The 14,985-nt window shown below is 43.7% G+C and overlaps 1 protein-coding gene across 3 annotated transcripts in view; it reads left to right on the forward strand.

The window, feature by feature from the left end:
- Positions 1-3,826: 3,826 nt before the first annotated feature.
- Positions 3,827-14,985, forward strand: part of AFF4 (AF4/FMR2 family member 4) — an 87,182-nt gene continuing 76,023 nt past the window's right edge. The window contains exon 1 of one of the 3 annotated variants that reach the window (XM_032253487.1): positions 3,827-4,236. The gene's annotated coding sequence lies outside the window, so the exon portion shown is untranslated. The remainder of the gene's footprint in view (positions 4,237-14,985) is intronic. The other 2 variants (XM_032253680.1, XM_032253643.1) reach the window with 2 other exon arrangements.

Here is a 14,985-nt window from a genome sequence, read left to right on the forward strand (position 1 = left end):
CTCAGCCTCCCGAGTAGCTGTGATTACAGGAACGTGCCACCACGCTCAGCTAATTTTTTTTTGGTATTTCTAGCAGAGACAGGGTTTCACCATGTTGGCCAGGATGATCTTGATCTCTTGACCTTGTGATCCACCTGCCTTGGCCTCCCAAAGTGCTGGGATTACAGGTGTGAGCCACCGTGCCTGGCCTACTCTTTCCTTTTGCCATTTTCCATCCTTCGACCCTCCAACCTATACAGCCTCGTAAATCTTCTTAAGCAGAATTTGAAAGAAAGTAAATGAAATTGGCACAATTTCTGTGTAGGATAATTTGGTTATTATCAAAATTAAAAATCCTTTTGATCTAAAGATCCCAGGCTAAGGATTTATCATATAGGTATAATTTCCTCATTATATGGGGTTTTCATTTTTAATTATTTTCATTTTTTTGAGACAGGGTTTTGCTCTGTTACTGAGACTGGAGTGCAGTGGTGGGATTAGGGCTCATTGCAGCCTTCACCTCCTGGGTACAAATGATCCTCCCACCTCAGTCTCCCTAGCAGCTAGGACCACAACCCTGTGCCACCACAGTTGCTAATTTTTTATTTTTTGAAGAGACAAAGTCTTACAATGTTGCCCTATCTTGTATGAGGTTATTCATTGCATCTTAGCATGTAATAGTAATGGCTTGGCAACAAGCTGAATATCCACCTGTAGGGGATTGGTTGGTTGAACAAGTTAGGATATTTGTATACAGTGAAACATTATTCTGCCTCAAGGAAGAAAATATAGTTCTTTTTTAAATTTTATTTATTTATTTATTTTTGATATGAAGTCTCCCCCTGTTGCCCATGCTGGAGTGCAATGGCGTGATCTTGGCTCACTCTACCTCCTGGGTTCAAGTGATTCTCCTGCCTCAAGTAGCTGGGATTACAGGCACACGCCACCACCCCCGGCTAATTTTTTGTATCTTTAGTAGAGATGGGGTTTCACCATATTAGCCAGGTTGGTCTTGAACTCCTGACTTTGTGATCTGTCTGTCTTAGACTCCCAAAGTGCTGGGATTACAGGTGTGAGCCACCGTGCCTGGCAAAGGTAGTTCTTTATATACTGATATGGTAAGATTTCCAAGATATTTTTCTCTTTTTCCTTTGTTTTTAATTTTTTCTTTTTTTTTTAGACAGGGTCTCACTCTGTCACCAGGGTGGATGGCACACTCTCAGCTCACTGCAGCATCAACCTACTGGGCTCATGTGATCCTCCCACCTCAGCCACCAGAATAGCTGGGACTACAGGAACGCACCACCATGCTGGGCTAATTTTTGTATTTTTCGTTGAGATGAGATTTTGCCATGTTGCTGGGGTTGGTCTCAAACTTCTGGTCTCAAGCAATCAGCCCGCCTCAGCCTCCCAACGTGTTGGGATTATAGGCCTGAGCCACTGGGCCCAGTCTATCCAAGATATTTGAAGTGAGAAAAGGAAGGACTGAACAGTGTATATTGTGTGTTATCTTTTGCATAAAAAGAAGTATCCCTGTATTTTAATGTATTGTTTACAAATATGTACAGAAGGATACATTATAAAATGCTAAGTGATTGCCTTCCAGTACTGGAGTAGCTAACAGATAGAGATGGGAGAATCAATCATTTTTCACTCTATTCTGTCATCCTTTGAGTTTTGCATTAAGATATTTCTTAATTTATATAATGTAGGTAAAGAGTGAAGCTTAAGAAATAGTAGGTAGTCATTTGGGCGTGGTGGCACATGCCTGTAGTCCTGGCTACTCTGGAAGCTGAGGCAGGAGGATTGCTTGAACCTGGGAGGCGGAGGCTGCAGTGAGCCAAGATCAAGCCACTACATTCCAGCCTGGCGACAGAGCAAGACTCTGTCTAAAAAAAAAAGCAAAGAAAAAGAAACAACAACAACAGAAATAGTAGGTAGTCAGAAATTTTTTTTTTTTTTTGAGACAGAGTCTCACTCTGTAGCTAGGTAGCTACAGAGTGTACCAAACAAGCTGCTGGGATTACAGGCATGCACCTCCACGCTAGGCTACTTTTTGTGTTTTTAGTAAAGGCTGGGTTTGACTATGTTGGTCAGGCTGGTCTCGAACTCCTGACCTCGTGATCCACCCGCCTCGGCCTCCCACAGTGCTGGAAATACAGGCGTGAGCCACCGTGCTGGCCGGTAGTTAGGAGTTTTAGAAATGAAAAAGGGCTGGGCATGGCTCATGCCTGTAATCCCAGCACTTTGGGAGGCTGAGGCAGGCGGATAGCATAAACCCAGGAGTTTCAGACCAGACCTGGCAACATAGCAAGACTGTTTCTACCCCCAACCAAAAAAAAAAAAATCCACAAAAATGAAACAAAACAAAGTAAAACCACCTCGAAAACAAAATCAAAAAATGTTTTACACTTCTGTTGCTACCACCTTTGGGGTTCATAAAAGCATTTTTCATATGTATATTTCTTATACTAATTGATTACAAAGTTCCTCAAAACCTTTGAATCTCTCTCTTTTTTTTTTTTTTTTTTTTTATATATAAGACGGGGTTTCACCAGTTCACGCTGGTCTTGAACTCCCAACGTCAGATGATCCGCCCGCCCTGGCCGTCGGAGTGCTTGGATTACAGGCGTGAGCCACCACGCCCGGCCCAAACCTTTGAATGTCATTAAAAACAATCTTTAAAGTGATCACTTCCAAATCAGAAAGTAAACAACAAAAACAACAAAAAAACTTCAAAAGGCTTCTTCACTGAAAGTAAACAGGTAGACACGTTTGAGATTATATTAATATCTTGCTTATGAAATGAAGAACAAGAGGTTCATCCCTCGAAAGAGTATAGAACCCTACTAGGTACTATGAGACCCTTTGAAAACCCTGTCAAATCTATATCATTTTACTCTGAGTTAAATTATGGCTTGCCTTGACTGGAAGGATGTTTAGAGGTGAAAGAAGTGTTCAGGAGGATGTCCTGAAGAAAACCATTAGTGGACTGAGTGCGGTGGCTCACACCTGTAATCCCAGCACTTTTGGGAGGCCGAGGTGGGTGGATTGCTTGAGGTCAGGAGTTCTAGACCAGCATAGCCAACATGGCGCAACCCGTCTCTACAAAAAATACAAAAATTAGCTGGGCGTGGTGGCAGGCGCCCGTAATCCCAGTTACTCAAGAGGCTGAGGAATCGCTTGAACCCCCGAGGCGGAGGTTGCAGTGAGCCGATCACACCACTGCACTCCAGGCTGGGCGGCAACAGCGAGATCTGTCTCAAAAATAAAATAAATAAAAGAAAAGGAAAAGAAAAGCATTGGTGGTAGATGTTCATGTGACAAAGAAAGAGGGCCGGTTTGGCTTGTTAAGTTTACTAGAAATACGGAACAGCCTCCTGCGTCCTTTGCCTCTCTGCTGGACCTATTGAGGATTCTAGGGTTCGACACCTGGAAGCAGGTCTAGGGGATTCCGGGTTGGGCCAGATCCCCCCGGGGGCGAGGGGCGCAAGGCCTGGGCCCCTCACCTGAGCCCCAGAACCGGCAGATCCGGCTCGGCCCGGCCCTGCCCCGCCCTTCCGAACCTCACTAGCGGGCTAAGCGCAGGAGGGCGTGTGCGCCCGGATGTGCAGGCCTGGTCCTGCCCTGGTAGCCCTGCCCGACGCGGCCGCAGTGCCCAGAGGCTCAGACCTAGACCGCTCGGGCCGGTCCTCCGCCTGGCCCGGGTCATCGAATCCCCACAGCCGGGCACGTCACCACCTCGGGCGTCGCCTCCCGGCCCAGCAGGCCCACAGATCCCGTCCCCCACCGCCCAGCGGGGAGGGGGCGCAGAGGCGTCACGTGACGCCCCGCACTCTCCCGGTTCTGGTCACATGGGTGGCACGGCCGCTGCGTCAGTCACAGTCCTGGCTGCGGGAGTCGAGCCGCCGTCGCCGCCGCCAGCGGACGGGGCAGGGATCCTGGTGCCAGGTCCTCGTCAACTCGCCCTCGCCGCCTCAGTCAGCCGTCCCAGCCGGGGCCCGACCGTCATGGAGCGGTGCGGGGCCTACGCCTGTTCCGTGTGAGGCGCGTCGCTCGCCGCTGCCGCCGCCGCCGCCGCCGCCTTGGCTTTTCTAGGCCTCTGGAACCCCCGCCGCCTCCCGAAGCCCCTCGCCCTTGGCAGCCTGTCGCCGCCCCCTGGGCGGGCTCGAATGCGCGTCCGGTGAAGGTGCAGGCCCGGCGCCGCCACTGCCGCGGCCAGGAGATGGTTCGGGCCTAGCGGAGCCGGGACTGGAGGTGAGAGGGCCGACAGACTGACTGAGGGCCGTGCGGGGCCGCGGGGGCTGTGGCCCAGGCCGGGTGGGGGAGGGGGGCGCAAGCTCCTCCGGGAGCCTCTGGAAGACCCCCCGGGCTGGGGCTGCTCGATCAGGCTTCACCCCTCCCCTGATCTTCGCGTCTCACCCCACCACCTTCCCGCAAAAATAAGAAAATAAAAAAACTAACCCAATCCTAACAGTTCTCAGAAATCCATCTTTTCAGTGTTTCTCCTTTCCTCTTTCTTAATCCATTCCTTTCCTCAGACATTGCATCGGCTGATTTGTTACTTTTTCATATCCTCCTCAATCTCAGATTATTTCTAATTAAAGAGAAAACAGGCCCAGATTCTGGCTAACATTACCCAACTAGTTCTCGCTTTCCTTCTCGCGATCCTGCGCACCTCTCCCCCCCCCCCCCCCCCCCCCCAAAAAAAAAAAAAAAAGGAAAAATTTCCGCCTTCGACTTGTGAGGGGGGTTGACTGAAAATGGGAACGTGAGGTTATAATACTCAAATAGTCCCCGCGACAACTTCTCAATCGGCCTGTTACCTAGTTATCCCGGTAGCTTGTGCGTGGATATTGATGTTTAGGCCTTTCCTCCAGCTGCCTGTGCTTGGGGTTAATCTCGTAATTGACGTCAGTGCTTTGTTCCTTCTACTTTGCTGTTCCTTCCACTCTTTGAGGATGGATCATGGAGTACAGGAGTTTGGGGAGTAACCTTATTGCCTTTTCGTATGCAAACAACATTATTTACAGGAAGTGGAAGTACAAATCTGAAATGTTTGTGTATGGAGTTCAAGGCGAAGAGTCCGATTTAGGGTTCTCGTAGTTTTGTCACTTGTAATTCAGAATTATGCGGTTTCCTCCCTGCTGGCCATATGGAAATTTCAAACTAAGGCCAGTCTCTTTTCCATTGACCAGTGTGTTTCTTGATGGAATCTAAGCTATAGGTGACTGTGAATAGACTGTAAATGTGACATAAAATGTGTGCTGTTTTTAAGGCTCGTGTCAATAGTGCAAAGCTTCGTTTCTATATTGATTCTGCACTTTTTATATAAAGTGCTTTCTAAAACTTAACTGGCCTTTAACTTATCAAAATTGAAATATTTATGAGAACTTTCTTAATTTGGGGTTTGATAAAGAGCCTTTGTGGTCTGTGAGTCTGCCTAGAATCATCTTTGGTCATATGTGCATAAAGAAGTGTTGGCAAGTGGCCACTTGGTTTTCGACAAAGCTGGCTTTAAATTTCTCAGGTTCGTTTTCCTTATTCATCACTGCATCTTTGAGCCCCTAAACATAAGAAAAATTCCCAATAAATTATTTTAAGTTATCTTTCAGAGTTAACTTACTAAAAACCTGGAACCAGTCAAATTTTTCTTTTCTTAATATCAGCAATTTCATTCAATTTGTGGTGGTTTGCACGCTGATGACTTTGGTTGTTGTTAGCTCTGTACGAACAGCAGGCAAATTTTACTTTAAATTAAATTTTGCTTCAAGTGGGGACAAGGTAGGGTGTCTGAAAAAAGAGCTTAGCTGTGTTAATTGGAACATGTTCTACAATTTGGGAGTGTAAGGTGAAACTGTAATTAAGAATTCCTAAAGGTAGACTATTTTTGTTCTGAGTTACTTGCTACTTGTCAGATTCTCACATTCAGGTTTATACATTCTCTTCTGTGTACCCTTGAGTTGTTGTACCTTTTTCTAACAATATATTCTGCAGCTGGGCCTGGTGGTTCATGTTTGTAATCCTAGCTTTGAGAGGCCAGGGTGGGCGGATCACCTGAGTTCAGTCTGGCCGACATGGTGAAACCCCATCTCTACTAAAAATACAAAAATTAGCCAGGCGTGATGGTGCACACCTGTAGTCCCAGCTACTCCAGAGGCTGAGGCATGAGCATCAAATTAGCTAGGCATGGTGGTGCACACCTCTAGTACCAGCTACTCCAGAAGCTGAGGCATGAGAATTGCTTGAACCGGGAGGCCAGGGTTGCAGTGAGCCGCGATCACACCACTGCACTCCAGCCTGGGTAATGCCTCAGAACAATCAAATGGAAGTCCACTATATTTTCTGCATTGTAATTTTCTTTTTTTCCCCATGTCTCTTGCAGACATTGAGGGATGCATAATTTTCTTATAGATCTGTTATAGGATCTTTGAGCAAGTATCATATTTATTCCTCTCTTTATCTTTCTCAGTATTTTACTCAATTATTAGATTGAATTTGAATGTGAGAATATTTTGAACTTGAAATTGTTCTATCAGGTTATCTAAGATTTCACGAAAAGGTAATGTGAAGAAAGCTGTATGAGCGAAGGATCAGTACTTGAAAGAGAAAAAACATAGCTTCAGAAGATGAGACAGAAGATGAAGCTTTCTAAAAGTTTTGTATTTTGCCTTTTTTGAGAAGGTAAGGTAAATGTCATAGTTTTATATGTAACTGAGAGGAACAAATAAAACAATACTTCTTTCATGCCCATCTACTGGTTTAGAATGGAGTTGAAAATCTGTGAGGACTTTTCTTTGTGGTATTTTTAATAAAATCAAAGAGGTGTTCTTAAGTATTGAGGGCACACCTGGACAGTGACCCAGAAGTACAACATGTACTATAAAAAATTGATGACTTAGATTTTTTTTTACTTTAGCTTTGTTCTACAGATATCTCACTATAAAGACTTTTCTATATGATATAAAGGTTCTCAGCCGTCCTCATCCTTATATTTTACCCATTCCCTTATTCATTTCCTCTGATAAGTTGGAACGATTGTATTTGATTTCTGGGAGGGTGTTAGCTAGTCTCAGTTATTATGAAATAAGGTGTAACTAGTGACTAAGGACCGCATAAAGCTAAACTGACCTGTTACCTTGCTTTTTTCTTTGGTTTAAGAAAAGCACTCCTACTTGTTAACTTCCTGTATATACCCCTCTCGGTTATTTGAAGTGATACTCTAGTACATGGAAGAGGGCAGTAATATATGTTTCAGTTACTGAGTTTTGGCACATCATCTGCATTCCTCTTTGTCTTGAGGTTCATTTTCACTGGCATCATATCGTGAAAATTTTAATGATACTGGGGCACAGAAAATATTAGAACCACCAAATTTAATTCCAGAGTATTCCAAAACATTTAAATAACAGAACTACCTATTCTATTTTTGAAGAAAAAATATCTTATTTAACTACCTGCTTTATCAGCTATTCTTTATTAAAAAATCTGTAACCTGAGGAATGTTCTGACAGAAGGCATTTTATGTAACTTTATCTCTCTTAGAGTACTTAATGAACTGTGTTGGTGGCTTTTAGGCAGGGAAACATAGCTTATTAGTGGGTACTGTTTTAAACTAATTACTTCAATAATCGTTTCCTAGGACAGGTAAAAGAACTTCATGTATTTTTTTCCCAAGGTTGTTGGGTAGGGGAAATCAGGGACTGACATGAATACATTGCACTGAAAAGCCAGTATGGTTTGATTATCCAGAGATTATAATGTTCTGTTTTGGAGACTGGGCTCCCTGGGATTGCTTTGGGCCTAATAGCTCTCCCAGGATTTTGTCAGTTTGGAGTTGCCTAGTGGGTTATGACTTTTCCTTTTCATGTCATCATTAGGGAAGGGATAGTTTTATGGAGAGGCGAGTACCAGCCAATACTCTACAGAGACACACCTTCTTACCTTTTTGCAGTTGCTAATCGGAATATTATTTCTCCTATCTTGTTTCTTACCTGTTAAAATTTCACCATTTTTAAAGGCCTAATTCACATTTCATTGCCTTCTTAAAGTTTTCCTTGATTCCTCACCCCACTCCAATTGTGATCTGCTTCCTTTCAATTTCTGCATCACTTTGTAGCCACCCCCTGCTCCGCCTTTTTTTTGTTTTTTTTTTTTTTGTCATCCAGGCTGGAGTGCAGTGGTGTGATCTTGGCTCATTGCAACCTCTGCTTCCCAGGCTCAAGCGATTCCCGTGCTTCCGCCTCCCAAGTAGCTGGGACTACAGGTGTGCACCACCATGCCCTGCTTATTTTTTTTGTATTTTTTGTAGAAATGGGGTTTTGCCCTGTTGCCCAGGCTGGTGTACCTCTTTTAATTATTTGTTATGCAGCTACTACGGGACTATAGCCTGCTGGGTAGCATCATGAAAAATGTATTAGGGAAGGTACTAGTAAAAGAAGGACTGTAAGTGTTGCAATATCTCATTATATATTTCTAAAGGATAAGGATTAAAACAATAATCACAATATTATACACTAAAAAAATTTAATGCTAATTCCAACTGAGCACCATGGCTCACACCTGTAATCCCAGCACTTTGGGAAACCAAGTTAGGTGGATCACAAGGTCAGGAGTTCAAGACCAACCTGGCCAAGATGGTAAAACCCCATCTCTACTAAAAATACAAAAATTAGCTGGGCATGGTGGTGGGTGCCTGTAGTTCCGCGACTCTGGCAGCTGAGGTAGGAGAATTGCTTGAACCTGGGAGGTGGAGGTTGTAGCCTGGGCGACAGAGCGAGAGTCTGCCTCAAAAAAAAGGCTGGGCGTGGTGGCTCACACCTGTAACTCCAGCACTTTGGGAGGCTGAAGCAGGTGGACCAAAAGGTCAGGAGTCTGAGACCAGCTTGACCAACATGGTGAAACCCCATCTCTACTAAAAATAGAAAAATTAGCGGGGTGTGGTGGCACGCAACTGTAACCCCAGCTACTCAGTAGGCTGAAGCAGGAGAATCACTTGAACCCGGGAGGCAGAGGTTGCAGTGAGCCGAGATTGTACCACTGCACTCCAGCCTGGGCAACAGAGGGAGACCTTGTCTCAAAAACAAAAACAAAAACAAAAAATTAACGCTAATTTCTTAATATCATCAGTATCCAGTTAAGTGTTCGCATTTCACTGATTATAGTTTTTATATCGTTTTTACAATTTGTGTGAATTAGAATCCAAATATGGTCTGTATATGTTACATTGGGTTTAGCTGCATCTCAACCCTCTTTTTTTTTTTTTTTTTTAATCTATAAGTTTTTCTCCGTCTTTTTATTGTGGTTATTCCCATAGAATTGCTTTGTTGAAGGAGCCAAGTCTTTGCCCTATGATGCTTCTCAGAATCTAGATTGTGTTGATAAGATCCCAGTGGTTTCATGTAGTATGTTCTTTTATCCCTTGTATTTTCTGTAAATTTTATTTATTTTATTTTACTTTATTTTTTAATTTATACTTTTTGGACTGAGTCCTGCTGTGTCACCCAGGCTGGAGTGTAGTGGCATGATCTCAATTCACTGCAGTCTCTGCTTCCAGGTTTGAGACCAGTCTGACCAAGTTTCAAGCAATCCTCCTGCCTCAGCCTCCTAAGTAGCTGAGATTACATGCACCTGCCACCATGCCCAGTCAATATTTATATTTTTAGTAGAGACAGGGTTTTGCCATGTTGACTAGGCTGGTCTTGAACTCCTGACCTCAGGTGATCTGCCCGCCTCAGCCTCCCAAAGTGCTGGGATTATAGGCCTGAGCCACCGCACCCAGCCTTTCTATAAGTTTTGTTAGTTAACATCTAGAAATCTGATTTGGTTTAGCATTGAATTAAATAAAATTTTAAATTAATTAATTACAATAATAATTGTTTTTTGAGACAGGGTTGCATTCTGTTGCCCAGGTTGGAGTGCATGGGGAAGTCATGGCCCACTGCAGTCTTGATCTGCTGAGTGCAAGCAATCCTTTTGCCTTAGCCTCCCAAGTAGCTGGGACTACAAGCGTGAGCCACCATGCCTGGTTAAATTTTTTGGTTTTGCAAATATGAGGTCTCACTGTGTTGCCTAGGCTGGTCACAAATTCCTGGCCTCAAGTAGTGCTCCCACCTCAGCCTTTCAGTGTACCGAGTTTCCAGGCATGAGCTACTATACCTGGCCATTTTTAAGTTTTTAAATGGTGGGGGAAAAAAATCAATTTTTTTTGACAAGCGACTATTTTAGGAAACTTAGATTTCTTTCTTTCTTTCTTTCTTTCTTTCTTTCTTTCTTTCTTTCTTTCTTTCTTTCTTTCTTTCCTTCCTTCCTTCCTTCCTTCCTTCCTTCTTTCTTTCTTTCTTTCTTTCTTTCTTTTCTTTCTTTCCTTTCTTCCTTCCTTTCTTTCTTTCTTTCTTTCGTTCTTTCGTTCTTTCATTCTTTCGTTCTTTCTTTTTTCTTTCTTTCTTTCTTTTTTCCTGAGACAGTCTCTTCTCCAGATTGGAGTGCAGTGGCACAATCTTGGCTCACAGCAGCCTCCATCTCCCAGGTTCGACTGATTCTGCCTGTGTCACCCTCCCGAGCAGCTGGGATTACTGGCGTGTGCCACCATGCCTGGCTAATTTTTTAAGTTTTAGTACAGATGGGGTTTCACCATGTTGGCCAGGCTGGTCTTGAACTCCTGACCTCCGGTAATCTGCCCGACTTGGCCTCCAAAGGTGCTGGGATTACAGACATGAGCCACCATGCCTGGCCAGGAAAGTCAGATTACAATGTTCCATAAATAAAGTTTTACTGGGGCCGGGCGTGGTGGCTCACGCCTGTAATCCTAGCATTTGGGCAGCCGAGGTGGATGGATCACCTCAGGTCAGGAGTTCAAGACCAGCCTGGCTATCATGGTGAAACCCCATCTTTTAAAAAAAATAAAGTTTTATTGGAACACAGATAGCACACCTGTTTGTTTATGTATTGTCTGTGGCTGCTTTTGCTGCTGCAATGACAGAATTTAGTAATTGTGACTATATGGCCTGCCAAACCTGAAATATTTACTGTGAAAAACATTTCTTGAGTCCTGCCTTAGCAGATCAAATAGGCCCTAGTGGATACTTGGTTTTGAGGATTACCTTAGGGTTGAGCAGTTAGTTACAAGGTCCCTATTTACTGTGGTGGCTATTACGGATTTTTGTTTGTAGAATATGTATATGTGTATAATATATATATATATTTTTATATATTATATTACATATGTTGCATATATATTGCATATATCATGTGCATTATATATACTATGATGTTTAGTATATATTATAGTATGTATTATATATATTACATATTGTGTGTGTGTGTGTGTGTGTGTGTATTTTTTTTTGAGACAGAGTCTTGTTCTGTCACCCAGGCTGGAGTGCAATGGCACAATCTCTGCTCACTGCAACCTCCTCCACCTCCCGGGTTCAGATGATTCTCCTGCCTCAGCCTCCCAAATAGCTGGGACTACAGGCATGCACCACCATGCCCAGCTAATTTTTATATTTTTAGTAGAGATGGGGTTCCACCATGTTGGCCAGGATGGTCTTGATCTCTTGACCTAGTGATCCCCCCACCTCAGCCTCCCAAAGTGCTGGGATTACAGGTGTGAACCGCTGTGCCTGGCCCATATAGTATATATTATATGTAGTATATATAATATGTAGCATGTATAATATATATAATATACTCTGCTGTATATTATATATACTATATAATACATGTTGCATATGTGTGTTATATGTTATATAGTTTTATATTATATGTACAGTATATTGTAGTATACTATGCAAGTTAGCATTACCTCCTAAATTCCACTTCCTATCAGATCAGATTCTCATAGTGATATGGACAGGAGGCAGGGAAATAATGGCTAGAAGAGGGCGGGGTCCCTGGTGAGAGCCCCTCAAGCCTGGACCCACGGCCCTAAATAAGAACTTCAAAAAAAAAAAAAAGAACTTCACATCCATGCCCTCCCCGCTCTGTACCCATAGAAACCCCAAGCTCCACTAGCAGAGGAGCAGAGTGGCATGGCACAGGAGGAGAGAAGAGAAGCAGCATCTGTATGTCAAGAGGAGAAGAGACAGCTGGACATCAGAGACTATGGGTTGGAGTGGATTTCAGCCAGGGACAGCTGAGCTCCAGGGGAGGGTTGTCTTCCCACTCCATTCCTTTTCCAGCTCCCCATCCTGCTGAGAGCCACTTCCACCACCTAGTAAAATTTCTGCATTCGCCATCCTTCAAGTTCTTGTGACCTGATTCTTCCTGGATGCTGGACAAGAACCTGGGTACCAAGAGAGCAGGGTGTAAAAGGATATCATCCTGACCTTCTGCTGAGCTGGTTTAACATTTAGCCATCTGTGGACAGCAAATGATAAAAGAGCATTGTTTGTAACACACACCCTCTGGGGCTCCAGAGGTCATCGGCAACCACCCCTAGATGCTGCCGTGGGGGCTGGTTCATTCCTCCCCGCACCCAAAGGCTCCTGTACCCACTCCCCCTCCTGCAAGGGGTTGGAGCATGGTGGCTGAGCAAACAAACCTCTGTCACAAGTCACATGATGGGGTCAAGAGAATTTTCCTGTCTCAATAGGAGCTCAAATGCTGTGCATGTGAGGGATCTAAGTTGCATACTCCTGAGAATCTAACTAATGCCTGATGATCTGAGGTGGAATGGTTTTATTTCAAAATCATCTCCCTGAAACCCCTATCCATCCATGGAAAAATTTTTTCTTCTGTAAAACTGGTCCCTGGTGCCAAAAAGGTTGGGGACTGCCTGTCTACATGATTTTCCTGAAGCTGGAATAAGCACCACATGTTCAGGAAGCCCACAAAAAGGCCCTTGGAACTGGAAGGAACTGGTAGAAAGTATGAGATGATTCCGATGAGAGAGACAAGGATCAGATCAAGTGGAATGTTTTAAGCCCTGTTGAAAAGTTTAAAGTTTATCTTCAGGTAAATGGAAAGCTTATTTAAAAATTTTAAGCAGGAGTTAGGCAATTTGACCTGATTTGTATCTTAAAAAGATTACTTTGGCTGCTGTATAGCATATTGATTAAAGAGAGACCAAGGGAAATGGGATTCTAATTAGAAAGGTTGTAGCATTTATTCAAGCCAAAGATAAAATGTGGTATGTTTCGAATGGTGGCAGTAGAAACAGAAGTGAGTGGGGAGAGTCAAAATTTATTTTAGAGGTTATGGTGATGGATTGGATTTGTAGGGAGGTTGAAGGAAGAATTCAAAAGTGGTTGGATGGATGCACTACCATTAGGATGAGGATCACTGGAGAATAAGTGGTTGGTGGTAAGAGAAAGTAGATCAGAAACTTAATTTTAGATGTATTAAGATTGAACTTTTTGGGATTGGGCATGGTGACTCATTACAAAGTTCTTGTAATCCCAGCACTTTGGGTGGCTGTGGTGGTAGGACTACTTGAGGCCAGGAGTTTGAGACTGGCCTGGGCAACACAGTGAGATCTTTAGATTTCTTAGATAGCCAAAGGACATTGTCAAACAGGTCCTTGGATTTGTGGCTTTGTATTTCAGAAAAGAAAGTGTCATGTGGAGCATATGTGGGCATTCTGGTTGTAGGCATAGAGTTGTTTTTTGAGACAGAGTCTCACTCTGTCACTCAAGCTAGAGTGCGTGGCATGATCTTGGCTCAGTGCAACCTCTGCTTCCCAGGTTCAAGTGATTCTCAAGCCTCAGCCTCTTGAGTAGGTAGAATTACAGGTACGCACCACCACGCCCAGCCAATTTTTTTGTATTTTTAGCAGAGATGGGGTTTTACCATGTTGACCAGGCTGGTCTTGAACTCCTGACCTCAAGTGATATGCCTGCCTTGGCCTCCGAAGGCGTTGGGATTATAGGCGTGAGCCACCACCCCTGGCTGCATAGAGATATTTTAAGTTTTGAGAATGTAAGGAGAGGATATAAAATGAATGAGAATAAGACCCATGGCTGAGCACAGATGAATACCAACTTTGAAGAAGTCTGGTAGTAGGATGGGAAGAGCCAGAGGAGCTGGTGAAACTGGGAAGGCTAAGTGTTATAGAAGCCAAGGAATGTATCAAGGAGAAATAAGTGGCTGAATCTACTGAATGGTAGGTCAAGTAAAGTGATAAAGTATCTGTTGGATTTAGCAACATGAAAGTTGCTAATAATCTTGGCAAATAAAGACTATATGGGAAATTGGAAACAATGTTGGGAAATTGGAAACAATAGAATGTTGAATAGTGATTGGATACAACATTTTGGAAAGTATTAATTGGCTGTATCTACTAAAGTTGAAAATGCTTGTCCTCTGCAGCCCATTAGTTCCACTTCTAGCTTTCTATTCTGGAAAAACTCACTCATTGGTAAAAAGAGTTAAGCATAAAAAGGATCATTTAGTGTTGTTTGTAATGGCTGAGAAAGGGGAAGCTACCTCAATATATGTCATCTGGAGAGTGGATAAGTAAACTGTGTGGATACATAGTGAAAATAAATGAACTACGGCAATGGATTAACTTCATAATGCTGAGAATTTAAAAAACCAAGTTATCAGAGTTTTAATAACGTTGAAGAAATATGGAAAACAATTCAGTTTCTTATTTAGAGATATGTACATATGTATTAAAAATATAAATAAATTTCTGGCTGGGAGCAGTGGCTCAAGTCTATAACCCCAGCAGTTTGGGAGGCCGAGGCAGGTGGAACACGAGGTCAGGAATTCAAGACCAGCCTGGCTTACATAATGAAACCCTGTCTCTACTTAAAAAAAAATCTAGCCGGGCGCGGTGGCTCAAGCCTGTAATCCCAGCACTTTGGGAGGCCGAGGCGGGTGGATCCCGAGGTCAAGAGATCGAGACCGTCCTGGTCAACATGGTGAAACCCCGTCTCTACTAAAACTACAAAAAATTAGCTGGGCATGGTGGTGCGTGCCTGTAATCCCAGCTACTCAGGAGGCTGAGGCAGGAGAATTGCCTGAACCCAGGAGGCGGAGGTTGCGGTGAGCCGAGATCGC

The sequence above is a fragment of the Sapajus apella genome, unplaced genomic scaffold (assembly GCF_009761245.1).
Source record: "Sapajus apella isolate SASKATOON/1434 unplaced genomic scaffold, GSC_monkey_1.0 scaffold1, whole genome shotgun sequence".
NCBI lineage: Eukaryota > Metazoa > Chordata > Mammalia > Primates > Cebidae > Sapajus > Sapajus apella.